This window comes from Netta rufina (assembly GCF_964035555.1).
Source record: "Netta rufina genome assembly, chromosome: 2".
Taxonomy (NCBI): Eukaryota; Metazoa; Chordata; class Aves; order Anseriformes; family Anatidae; genus Netta; species Netta rufina.
In genome coordinates, this window is record NC_140124.1 from 61119580 (window position 1) to 61131756 (window position 12177).

At 37.3% G+C, this 12177-nt stretch overlaps 1 protein-coding gene across 2 annotated transcripts in view; it reads right to left on the reverse strand.

Moving 5' to 3' along the window:
- Nucleotides 1-12177, reverse strand: part of PDE1C (phosphodiesterase 1C) — a gene marked incomplete at both ends in the record, with an annotated part of 314013 nt that overhangs the window by 173799 nt on the left and 128037 nt on the right. The gene's annotated exons all lie outside the window — the stretch shown is intronic.

Genomic DNA, 12177 nt, shown 5'->3' on the forward strand with positions numbered 1-12177 from the left:
TAAAACAGTTTTCCAAATTAAGACATAATATGCAGACATTAGAAAGTAGGCATCAGAGAAAGCTAGCCTTGTCCTTGTTTACCCTGTTTTCCCTATTTGCTTCAGCACATGGAATTTTACTAGTTTGTTCACCTAACTAGTCCCCATCAACTGTCAATATACATCAGTCCAGATGTTAATCATAACCCTATTTAAATGTAAGAGAGCTATAAGGTTTCTTGTTGTTGTTGTTTTCCCACTGCAATACTTCAGATAGTCCTTTCCTAAATCCAGCCAGCAGATCCTACTTAGAGTTCATTATGAATAAATTATCTCAGAGAATCAGCAGAGACTCAAGTTTTGGAAGTCCATTTACAGGACTTACAATCAGATGTGAAAGACAAGAGGCAACACACCAGCACTACAAAAGCACAAGACCAATGATTCATTTAATTCAAATGGGAGGCCTAAGGATACCTCCATTTTGTTGAGTTATGCTGGAGACCTAGCAGACATAGCAAAGAGTCTACTAAGTTTATCACCTCTAATATTCCTGCTTATGCTTCTCTCTCAACTTCTAAGATCTCCTTCAAATGAAAGGACTAAATAAGTCTTCTTCCACCTACACTTTTTGCAGCTCCAACCTCTTTGTGTGCAGGTCTGTAGACACTGACAGGTTTCTCAAGCCATCCATGTTTCCATCACTGGATTAATAAGGAGCAACTCACAAACTTCCAGATCCACATGGCAGAGTGTGCCTTTGCTAGTGGTGTGACAAACTTCCTGTAGGTTCCAAATATCTGTGAGATTCTGTATCACCTTCTGTCATTTTTTAACTGGCCTGAACTAGCCACAAACCACCTGAGCCCCATCTCCAATCTAACCATGGTGCAACTCTTTTATTAATGTGTTATTACTGTTGAAGCATTAGAGGATAGCTGTAATTCAGAAATATCTTTACTTTTATTCTTTAAATTCCTCCTCAGTGAAGGTTACTGGACAACTGATGATGAGACAAACCCAGCTTTAATTATATTTTTGTTCCAAAATGTTTCATTTCTAAATTCAGATTAGAGCACGATGTCAAGGCTCTGCTGAAAAGGCTGAATACTGCTTTCTGGAGATAAAAAAGGTGAGAGTTGATGCTGATTGCCACTGGTCTCTCATTGTTTCTCAAGGACATTGACAAACAGCATAGCGCCAACCTGCCAACAGGGTTCTGTAGACAAAATAACTGAGGTGGTGCACGCTCAGTATTCGGACCATCCAGCTAAGAACTGGAGTTAAATGAAACTGAGCTGAATACATATACTGGGAATGTTCATTAGAAAGTCTTGAGAAATTCATGAGAGGCTGTCTCTGCCATCATCAAACTTCAAGTTGGGTCCCAAGAGAATCAAAACCTTCAAGTATTTAAGATTTTCCTCACTCTGTTTTCAAGCTCTGCTTGAACCTGTTGTACCTCCAGTTAATTCACATCTCATTTTTTAAAAAGAGGACAGCCACATCTGAAGTAGCTCTGACAATCCTTCTAGACCCTAACATTGAATCACCTCCAACACTGCTCTCCTCTAGGTGACAGCTGTGTGTGCTAAGGACAGAGTCCTTCAGGCTTTGGGGATAAAGCTCTCACCTCTAGAAGCTACACTGTTTGTCAGTCTTCCAGCCCCTCAACTTGGTAATCTTTAGGACAGGACTGAAGAGGAATTCATCTGGTCCAGCATTTAGAGTTTTCTTTCAAATGGTCATCTAAATGCAGCATTTCTGCAGATAGCAACAGGAATGCTGATTAATGACAGCTACTGTCACTTCAGTCCTTGGTGTCTTTAAGCTCTGTCAATAAACAGATCGGTGCTCAAGTACTTTATGCCTCACAAGTCATTAAAACTGAAGCTATAGTATGAAATAGAGCAAGTCATTGTCTGCATTGTTTCTTAGTGCAGAAACTCCCAGAAGAAGTGTTTGTCATTACAGTCTGAAAACATTCACCGTATTGCCGGGGGGGAAATAAATATCATAACTGCAATTTGTAAGAAAGCTGTAGTGCAACCATTTCTATAGCTTAGACAGTCCAAAGAAAAAGTAACTACAAGCTGATTGCTTTTCAGAGGGTGAACACTACATAAGACACTCTTGGTTTTCTTTTCAAAGCACATCTGCTGGAGGAAAAAGATGTTGGACTGACTGCCTAGGAAATTGAACTCATCTATATGCAACACAGGTAGTATTCATAATCCAATTTTTTTTTTATTTCTTTGCTCTGCTGTAGTCATAAACTACATGATCACAGACCAACAGTGGTTAGACACTTAGCTAAGTGGTAGCTTAGTCTCTGTGTCTGCTCATTCCTGAAGCATTCAACACATTTCATGTTTGTAGGGGCTTAACCAGCTGTCCCAATGCCAAGAACTTATTTCACAAAACCATGAGACATAAATCACAAAACTACTCATGCTGACAAGTATTTCTGTCTTGACTTTAAGACAAAACTGAGAATCCCTTAGTCAGTAATCAATAACTACTGCCAGAATTTGTTTATATATTATTATGTGTGTTATTATTAGGGAAAAAAAAAATCAATAGGGGAATTATAAGCTCATGAGGAAATCAGTTATAGTATTATCTGTTCTGATAAGAACAGGAGAGAAAAAGTAGAGTTTAAGACTGTATTTTAGCAGATTAAAAATAAAAAATCAGAATAAATGTATTCCATGCACAGAACTGATTCATTTGAAATGTTATCAGAATCTGTCACTTACTTTCTTTCACTTGTTTTTTTGTTTAAAAGAAAAGAGGGGGGGGGAAAAATGCTATCTGCAGTGAATTTTCCCAGGAAGTGCAAGCAAGAACTTGAGAAAGAATCACTTTCATCCTATCCACTCATTACTATTAACATCTCAGACTCTGAAACACAACATGATGAGCCAGTGGTCTACAAGCCTAGAATAACTGTCTCACAGATCAGCAAGTCTACAGAGAGCTTTCTGCACTGCATAGAGCGTTGTATCTGACAACAGACTTAAGAGAACAGAATTATTTTTCTTCATCCTTTTTTTAAGATAGGTTGTCCTAATCAAGAAAATAATTAAACATAACGTGAAAACATGTTTTATGTAAATATTAATCAGGAAGTCTTCCAAATGTATGAACCTTAATTACATGCACCACTAAGACTAATAACATCAGAAAGAAATCATGATTTAACGATACCACTTCTATTGTGTTCAGACAATTGTTTTTTTCTTTTCTCTCAAGGTACAGCTGTAGCTAGCTGAGGGAGAATGTGGGTTTAAGCAGCCTATGAATCAATATGATTTTTAAGATTCAGCAATTATGTGGAAAAAAGCACAAACTTTAAAGTTTTTCTGACCAGGCACTGGAGGTCCAGACTTCCAAAGTCCTGCCTTGTGAAAGAAAAACAACAAAGCAATTCTCTACTACAATTGTTCCCTAAATCAGGCTGGGGGTAGGAAAATAAATAAATAAACTAAAAAACAACACATCTTTGGAAACAATGCCTAACTGCTCCTGAGAGGTTGAGATCAGTCTTATTAAATTGGATGCATCTAACATGTCTATTCTACGTGCATGCACTCAAATATCTTTGCAGCCAGGCACACTACTATCACTGAATATCATCAAACAACTTGGATATTTTTATGAAACCCTTGTGAAGCATATTATGTTCAGGTAAATAATAACAACTGGATGTTTCTACTAGAGAACTTCCCCACCAGGAGAATAATTGTTCTTCTGTACAAATGACAGTCTAACATCATCCACAGGAGCATAATATTAATTCAAACCCTGAAATTCTGTAGCAGGGTCTGCAACTCTTCTGACTCATCAACATATGGATGGGATTAATGAAGGGAGATACACCATCCAAAAACTACAGTAAATTGCTTCTTAATTTTCTCTCTGATGGTGCTCATTGAGTATTTGATTCATCATACAAGTTAGGAAAGCAATAACATGCATTAGGCATATTAGTGTGTGATTCTTCTTTAAACTAATGCACACACAAAAGAAGCCCAAGTCCTTTGCTACTACTTAAGGCTTATTTTCCATTTTTGGTGTTAACACTTGGAAGCCAGCCTGTCAAAATATATTACTAACTGTGCTCCCCTGTGGCTGTGGAGATGGCATGGCACTCAGCAGGGAGCTGTCAATGTTTTCACACGAGATTCTTGTAGATGTTTTCACCTTAATGTGTGATAAATCATTTAGCCCAGAGAGAGTGTAGTGTCCAGCTAGATACAATGATATAGATGACTTCTTCTTAACCTGTCATTTAAGTAAAATACTATACCCAAGTTATCGACCTGAATTAGGCAGGACAACAGGGCAAATAAAATGCATTTAGGGGGGAAAAAAATAATCATAATTCTTGGATAACTATTGAGAATTTTCTAAAATAAACATAAAGCTTAATCAGTAGAAATGAAAAAAGAAAATTCTCTGGTGTGACAACAGGGAAAGCGGGTTTATAGTTCTCCCAGATTTGATAAGACCTCTTAATGGCTCCAGTGTAATCCACATTTAAAGTGAGAAATTTCTCTTGAGAAAAAGTAACACTGCCAGGAGTTTGCTGATTCTCCCGTGAGGCAAAATATCTCAGCAAGAATGCCTCTTCTATTGCATTTAAAGGAGTTTTAACAAAATGCCTTACGATTCCCTCTTTGTTATTTGCAAAGGAGACATGAATCTAAGAAGTGAGAGATTTTGAAAGCTGGAAGCTTGTACAGGACTTCAACTATTTTGCCCTCCCAGAGAATAAAGGCTCACTGCTACATTAACTGACAAAATAATGCCAGACACTAACATTTTTTCTTTCTCTCTATCCTTCTTTCACCCACCCTCAATGTTGTCCTCTGGTCTGACCGCTAAATCAAAGAGAGGGATTAAAACAACTCATTATCAATTCAAATTGAATTTGAGACACAGCTAATACATGGGGGTTCTGAATTAGTCATGGAAATGTTACATCTTAGGATAATTTAAGTGACCAGCTTTTTGTAGTTACCCAGCATACTGAAAACTGCCTAGAAGGTGCTACAGTTCATACATTATAAATACTTGATGGGAAAATCAATGGATTATGTACACACTACTTGAAGCACTGGTTCAGAGGGGTCAACCTGTTAATAGCAGTTGGCATTATTTGTTTGACCAGAAAAAATATAACATTCAGAAAATAAAATATTAAATTATTAAAATATTAAAGTAAAATAAAAGTCCATATAAGTTATTTTTGTTTTCTTCCTTCTTTTGGTGTTTATTCCCTAGGAACTTGTGGATTCAAATGAAGGGCAAAGTGCTACAGCCTTGGAGCAGAAAGTGGCAGTGGAATCCCAAATGTCATGGTTTCCCACTTGTTTATTGCACCTTCCCTTAGATGGGAAGCTTTTTGAGAGACAATACTCTGTACTTGTGTGTGTAGCATGAGTTAGTGGAAGACCAAAGGGATACAGAGTCAAGACTACCACCTGTCTTCCTTATGCTGTGGATTAGAAAAAAAAATGCATTCAGGAAAGAGGGATGAGAAATGGCAGCTGGGGAAAGAAAAGACTGGAGATAAATGTGTTAACATTTATTTCAAGGAGTAAAACTGGAAGGTTTTTTCACATACTAATACAGATCTGTGAACACTGAGAAATTACAGTGCAAATTAGAAGAAAATTATAAAAAGAGAAGTTCTACAGAGCAGCTTGTGCCTTTGCTAACAACTGTGTCAAGCTGTATCAAAAGAAGGCCCCTTCCTAGTGTTGTAAACCATTTTCATCCAGACTTAGAAAATGAGCAATGTGTTTAGTCATAGAGGGATTGCACAAGCAGCAATTGTCCTAGCTTCCTTCCTCCTGTGCTACCAACATGACCAGTAAAGGTTTCACTAAGGAGGTTTCACTGGCTTGCATGCATCAAATCTGAGTAATTCACTTCTCAGGGAAAAAAAATAAATAAATAATAATAATGGTATTTTACAGGAAGATCATGTCTAGTAAGTCATAATATAGAGCCTAACTGAGTTCTTCATGAAGTTTTATTATCCTTCTTATAGAAATTATGTGTAAATCATGGGAGAAGAATTCCCTCTTACATCCCCTTACCACATTCTAATCTAATTCTTTGAGCACGCTTCTGTAAAGTATCTGAGATCAGCTAAAATTGAAATGAACACTCACTGTTAGCAGTGTACCCAAAAGCAGAATTACATTCCATGTCTATGAAGAATGAAAACTGCAAAACCTCAAAGAAAAAAGCAAGCCACTTCAATTTAACTAAAAATAAGTCAGTGTGAAGAGTGTTGGATGTCACTGAAAGAAGCCAAACTAACCCAATAGGAAGGTGCCAGGAGACTTGGTTTATTCTTCTCACATGCAGCTTCCAAATTCATATATGAACTATCTTGTCTGGTTCCAATTGGTAGAAACAGAAGTGCCAAAGTATTGTAAGAAAAAAAAAAAAAAAAAAGTATAGTTCTCAAAGTCATTTTGGTTTGAGTTTCAGATACAGAACAATCTTTATTAAAGTCTATGACTTTTGAACCTAATTTTAATTTCGTACTAGTCTTACTCTAACAAAAAGGGAACAAGCCTTGCAAATGTAGGGATTGCAAATAACTTCTTACAAATTGGTACAGATAGTCTGGTTTCCTTTCAGCTGTTGCAAGAATAGCATGTATGTATTTCCAAGGTCCAGCAAAAAATGTGATCTAAAATCTTAAAACAATTCTGTACAGTGTCTGTAAAACATAAATCTAAAAAATACGACAATTATATTACGAAAATATATATCATATATGAACAAAGGACCAATGCAAAAGCAAAGGTGTGTTATCAGCTATACTGAAAAGACACTGAAGTTTGCGACTGAATTTCACCAAAGCATGAATACATTTAGGAAAAAACTCAAAATAATTTTCTTTTTATTGTGAAGGACACTTGTTGTCATGATATTTCAGTAGCATAACCTACATTTGCCATTTTCATATCTGTCAGAATCCATTCCATATCATGCAAGATGTGCTATTGTTAAAATAAATTCTGCACAATTTTATTTTTTTTAATATATTACAAATAAGCTGGAAAAATTATGCCTAATATATTCAATATTTTAATAGTAATTAATCATTTAGAACTTACATTTTTAAATAATTATTCAACACTATGAAATGTGATGAGATAGAATAGATCTTGATAAAATAATGGTAATATATAGCAGTTAGAATGATTTGGCACTGTTTAGTCATGTTTCAGAATTATTTTGAATTTACTCTTACTCTGGAAAAAGCAAATAAGTCCCTATTACTCACGTCAAGAATCCAAAATTTATACCTCCCTCTAATATCATATTAATCCATCATATTAAGAAACAGCTGCTTCATTTTGTGTAGAAAAACTGAGCAAGATGTCCAGAGCAGGAAAAAATGTGTATCTGTATGGAGTCCAAAGTCACTGCAGCTTCCAACTCCCATACACAGAGGGAAATAGGAGAAGAAAAAAGAAAAGGAAAAAGAGGGAGAGTATGTAAAAATGTCAGTCATTTTTAATGTTTTCCTCTTATAGAAAGTGTTAAGAGAACAAAGCTGGGATTCTCCAGAAGGTAAGTTTCCTCCAATCCTCCCAACATGATGTTTCCCTACTCAGCCAAGTAATATTAGCTTCCTCCATGAATTAAAGCCCAATTCCCCCTCCATGCATTAAAGCCCAAACTCCACTTATCTTTTGTTAACTTGAACCACGATTTTTTACTCAGAGCTCTGTAACACTACCAGTATCTTATTGCACTTAAAATGCATTAGAAGATCATTCAGGTTGCCCAGAAAACTTGGAAATACCAAATGAGGGTTTCCAATGCCACTTTAATTTGGCCCCTTCATGTGCAGATTAATTATAAGCTTTACTTAAATGACCATTTTCAATTTTTCCCTATATACCTATGATTTTGCAGTGCACTTAATAAATAGCACTCAACAAATCAATACCTTTTTTACTGAAATTAAATGTTCATGAAATTTAATTGAACCAGCTCCACCTATAATATTACAGAAATAAGTTTATAGATCTCATTTTGCAGAATGCCCAGCAGTCTTTATTTATTTAAATATTATCATCAGTTTCCCTGAAATGCAGAGTTTCATAAAGACCTACTGAAGTAATAGAGAGTTGATGAAGTCTCAGTACACAAAAGACTTTACACTTTACAAAGAAGTCTGACATATCAAGTTGTGCATTTGCTTGTGTATGCTACTGATTAGGATATCAACATTTAATGCATCATTCATATATATATACATATATATATATGTGTGTATATATATATATATGTATGTATATATGTATGAGCAACTCTAGCAATAAAGAAAAATTTGAGCTAAGTGGTATTATAATTACTTGCAGGGATTAAGGAATTAGGGTTATTTTTATTATTTGTAATTAAGATAACCTTGCAAGGTCAATAGATAAGCTATGAAAATTAAATGATGTCAGAACTAAGTGCTATAGGACTAAACATATTTTCAAATTGAGTCAAATGATGAATGCCAAGAGTAAATCAAAAACATAATGATGTTCTAAAGTACTGGGAGGTGGAACAGACAACCTCCAGAGGTCCCCTCAAGTCTACATTATTTGATGGTTCTCTATCAATGGCAGTGACAACAACCACCATACATAAGGCCCTTACTTTGACAGTCAGCTTTGAGAGAGCAGTGATGCTTCCTCAAACAGAGATCTCCTTAGTGTGTCCTAGTAGTGCTAAAGCACAAGATTAACCCCAGCAGAGTTTCTTCAACATGGTAAAGGTACAGGATCTGATCCCGAGTAAGCGCACAACTTAAAGGGTACTTAGAATGAGACTTGCAAGGCTGGAAAATTACCAGAATTTTGAAATAATCCAAAAGAAACAGTGGATTGTTTTCACCTAAAGAGGTGTCAGTATGAGTCACCATGAAGATGTTCATCAACTAAAGCTGGGAGGATAAAAAAATACCGTTTTCTACTTATTTTGTATATAGCAACATTTGTGTATGCATGGTTTCTCTCCTTGTGCTCCACACTAACACATATATTTTTATTTTTTTAAAAAAGAAAGGATGTGTTCACATTCACATTTTCTCTCCCAGAGAGTATTAACTAAATACTAGAGAAAAATGGAACTGAGAAGCACAGACACATAGGAGAAAGAAAAGGAAAGTGAGGGAAAGAAATAGACAACACCTTTACTTATGAGTTTGCTGAGCGATTGTCTGAATAAGAAACAACTAAATGCTTACGAAAATTAGTGAAGACAATGTTCCAGCCATGTGGTTAGTATCACAAGCTGACTTTTATAATTAGGATGCAATCTTTCTTCCTTTCTTTCTTCCTCTCTTCCTTTCTTTCTTCCTTCCTTTCTCTCTCTCTTTCTTTCAAAGAAATCACATTAATGTTTTGCAAGGCCTTTTACAATGCTTCTTGCAGTGTCACAGCTATATTTCAAAGGCACTTTGAGTACATTTCCTTTTCTGTTCTGTAATTCACATATAACATTAGCAGCTAAGTTAAAGACAAAAAAAAATATGTACATTTTGTCCATGGATGGATAAAATATCAGGACTCTTTTTACTCAATTTTTTTTCTAAAATGAGTTCACTTTACGAGAACCATTTGCATCTTAATGGAAAATTAAATTGTACAATTAACCAGCAACATGCACTTACACCAAAATAGCAACACACGCAATTCCATGTTACTGGATGAGTACAAACACATTACCGTGGATTGTAACAGCAAAATAAATAAGTAAAATAAAATAAAATAAAAAGCATATCTTGTAAACTAATGCACAGACTACTTACTTGAGAAATTCTGAGAACATAGTTAGAACTTCCCACAGTCCTTAAAAATGTTAAACTGACTTCACTGGCTGAACTTCACCCAAGCAGATGAACCTAACCTAGGAAGGGATTGCTAAAGGCTACTTGAAGGGTTCATTTCTTTTAATCTCTCTGTAAGCTGAAGGTGCTAAATACCTCCCAGAAAACATGGGCACACCACAGCTGGTATCTTCATGTAAACTGGGAGCCTCACCAGACAAATAGGTCTCAGGTGCTCCAGAAAAAGCAGAAGCAACTCAGGACCTGGAAGGTCATGAGAGTTTCAGCTTCCCATTTAGTTCTCCCTCTTGCTGACTACCTCTCTATTTACTATTTAATAAACTGTCTACTCTACACTTACCCAAGGTAAACAAGATGGAAGAATGACAGATGACCTGAGTTCTGATTAAATATCCTACTTCTTCAGTATTGCTGTGATTAATCTACATCACAGTTCAGTGGTTGAGATGCAATTACTAGGTTGGGACTAATGAAATTAGGGTTGTCTAGACAGCTGTGAAAGTTCCAAGTTTATGAGGAAAATCATATCAATATATTATTGTTACAAAAGCATTTCAGCCAACTCAGTTAACAGAATGATCAATACAGAAGTCAGTATCTGGCATTTCCAATTACATTTTCAGTACCACTCAGATTTTACTTTGACTCTTTCTTCTCATATTTTTCTTGCATATCTTCCTTCCCAACAGATTTGCACTCAGTGGAAAGTGTTTCTTTACACTGCAAGTTACAGAGGACAGCAGCATTTCTCCTGTGTAGTCAAGTGCTGTTCACTACCACTTATGCATCATTATGTGATTATGAATACCATTCCCCAAAGAGGAAGAGAGGAAGAAGATGCAAAAGCAAACAAAAGATCATTTCACTGGAGCTGCCAGTAACACTCCAGAGCCTGGTGACAAAAGAACAGCAAAGACTGCTTTGAAATAAACATAATGAATGAAAAAGAAGGAAATCCCACAACAGATGAATGTGGGAATTGAAGGCAGAGACCTGAGCCAAATCATCGGTTTATGTGTGTTTCTGGAATTACAGACTCAGAGAGATGCTACCTCAAACCAGCCCTTCAATGCATCGCCACCGCCTTTTCCTGCACACCACATTTCTGCATCAGATGGCAACACATGCCATTTCCCTATTTAGTGCTATACCTTAACCACACAGCTGCTGGCAAATCCAAGTCAGAAGCTCCCTCCATAGCCAGGGAGTTTGCCCTAGGTGCATGCAAAGCACGGCTGCCAAGCGCAGCAGCTCCCTCGCTGCGGTACCCAGCCCTCTGGCCAGCAGTCAGTGCCAGCTGAGCCAGGATGTTACGAGTAGCTGCTCTGCAATTGCTGTGTGCAGGTTCCTCGTGTGGCTCCTTGCCCCGCAGAGCTGACACCAGCTGTTTCACAAGGGAGGTCCACAGAGTCCGTCTGCCCAGCAGCCAGGCAGGTGACTGCGCAGGACACAAAGCCCAAACCAAATATGGGGAGAGTGAAAAAGAGAAAGTCTGAAATCACATGGGGCACAGGGCTTAACCCTGTAATGGTACATTTAAGAAGCTTGTCATTTCTGATGTATTTAATTCTCTGTATGTTGTTGGTCAAGCTGTTGGGTTTGTAGGAGCCTGTGACACACTTCGTCTCTCTTCAGAGGCTTGCAGCAACTCTCCTGTATAGAAGAGATGCTGAACGCTAACCTCCCTGATGCTGTGGTTATATACACAGAAAACACACCCAAATAAGACATGGTGCTCAGGACAATGCAGGCAGTGCTAGACACACAGAGCAATCCTTCATTCTGCAAACCATTTCAGGCCCAGAACAAATCCTCTTGCACCAAGTCAACACCTCTAGCCACAGACTTTGTCATAATTAACATGGTAACATCAAGAGAAATGTGGGGGAAAAAGTAGAGCTGCATGCAGAATTAGTGTCAGCTCCACATTTAGGAAAACAAATGGAAACGTATCTACCTTCTCTCTGTTCTGCGTCTCACACCATGCAATACCCGCCTGCACGGTTCAGCACAGAGATCTCCAAATCAGCATTTTCCACTGACCTGTCACAGCTAAAACACACCTCATCAGTGAGTCAGGCCACCACACTTCAGTTTCCTGTGGCTGTGACACACAAGCACATGCACAGACTGTCCCACCAGTGCTGCACTGGGGTGGTCATCTTCAGCACAAGGTGATAGCAAGTCTGCCAGCTTCCTCCATCATCACACAACATGAAAAGACACATTCAGCAGAGCCACAGTGTTTAGTCTTTAGGAGGCACTCTGCAGGAGTCTCAAATCCTGTTAAAGTCAACACGAACTAAAGATGCTCAGCA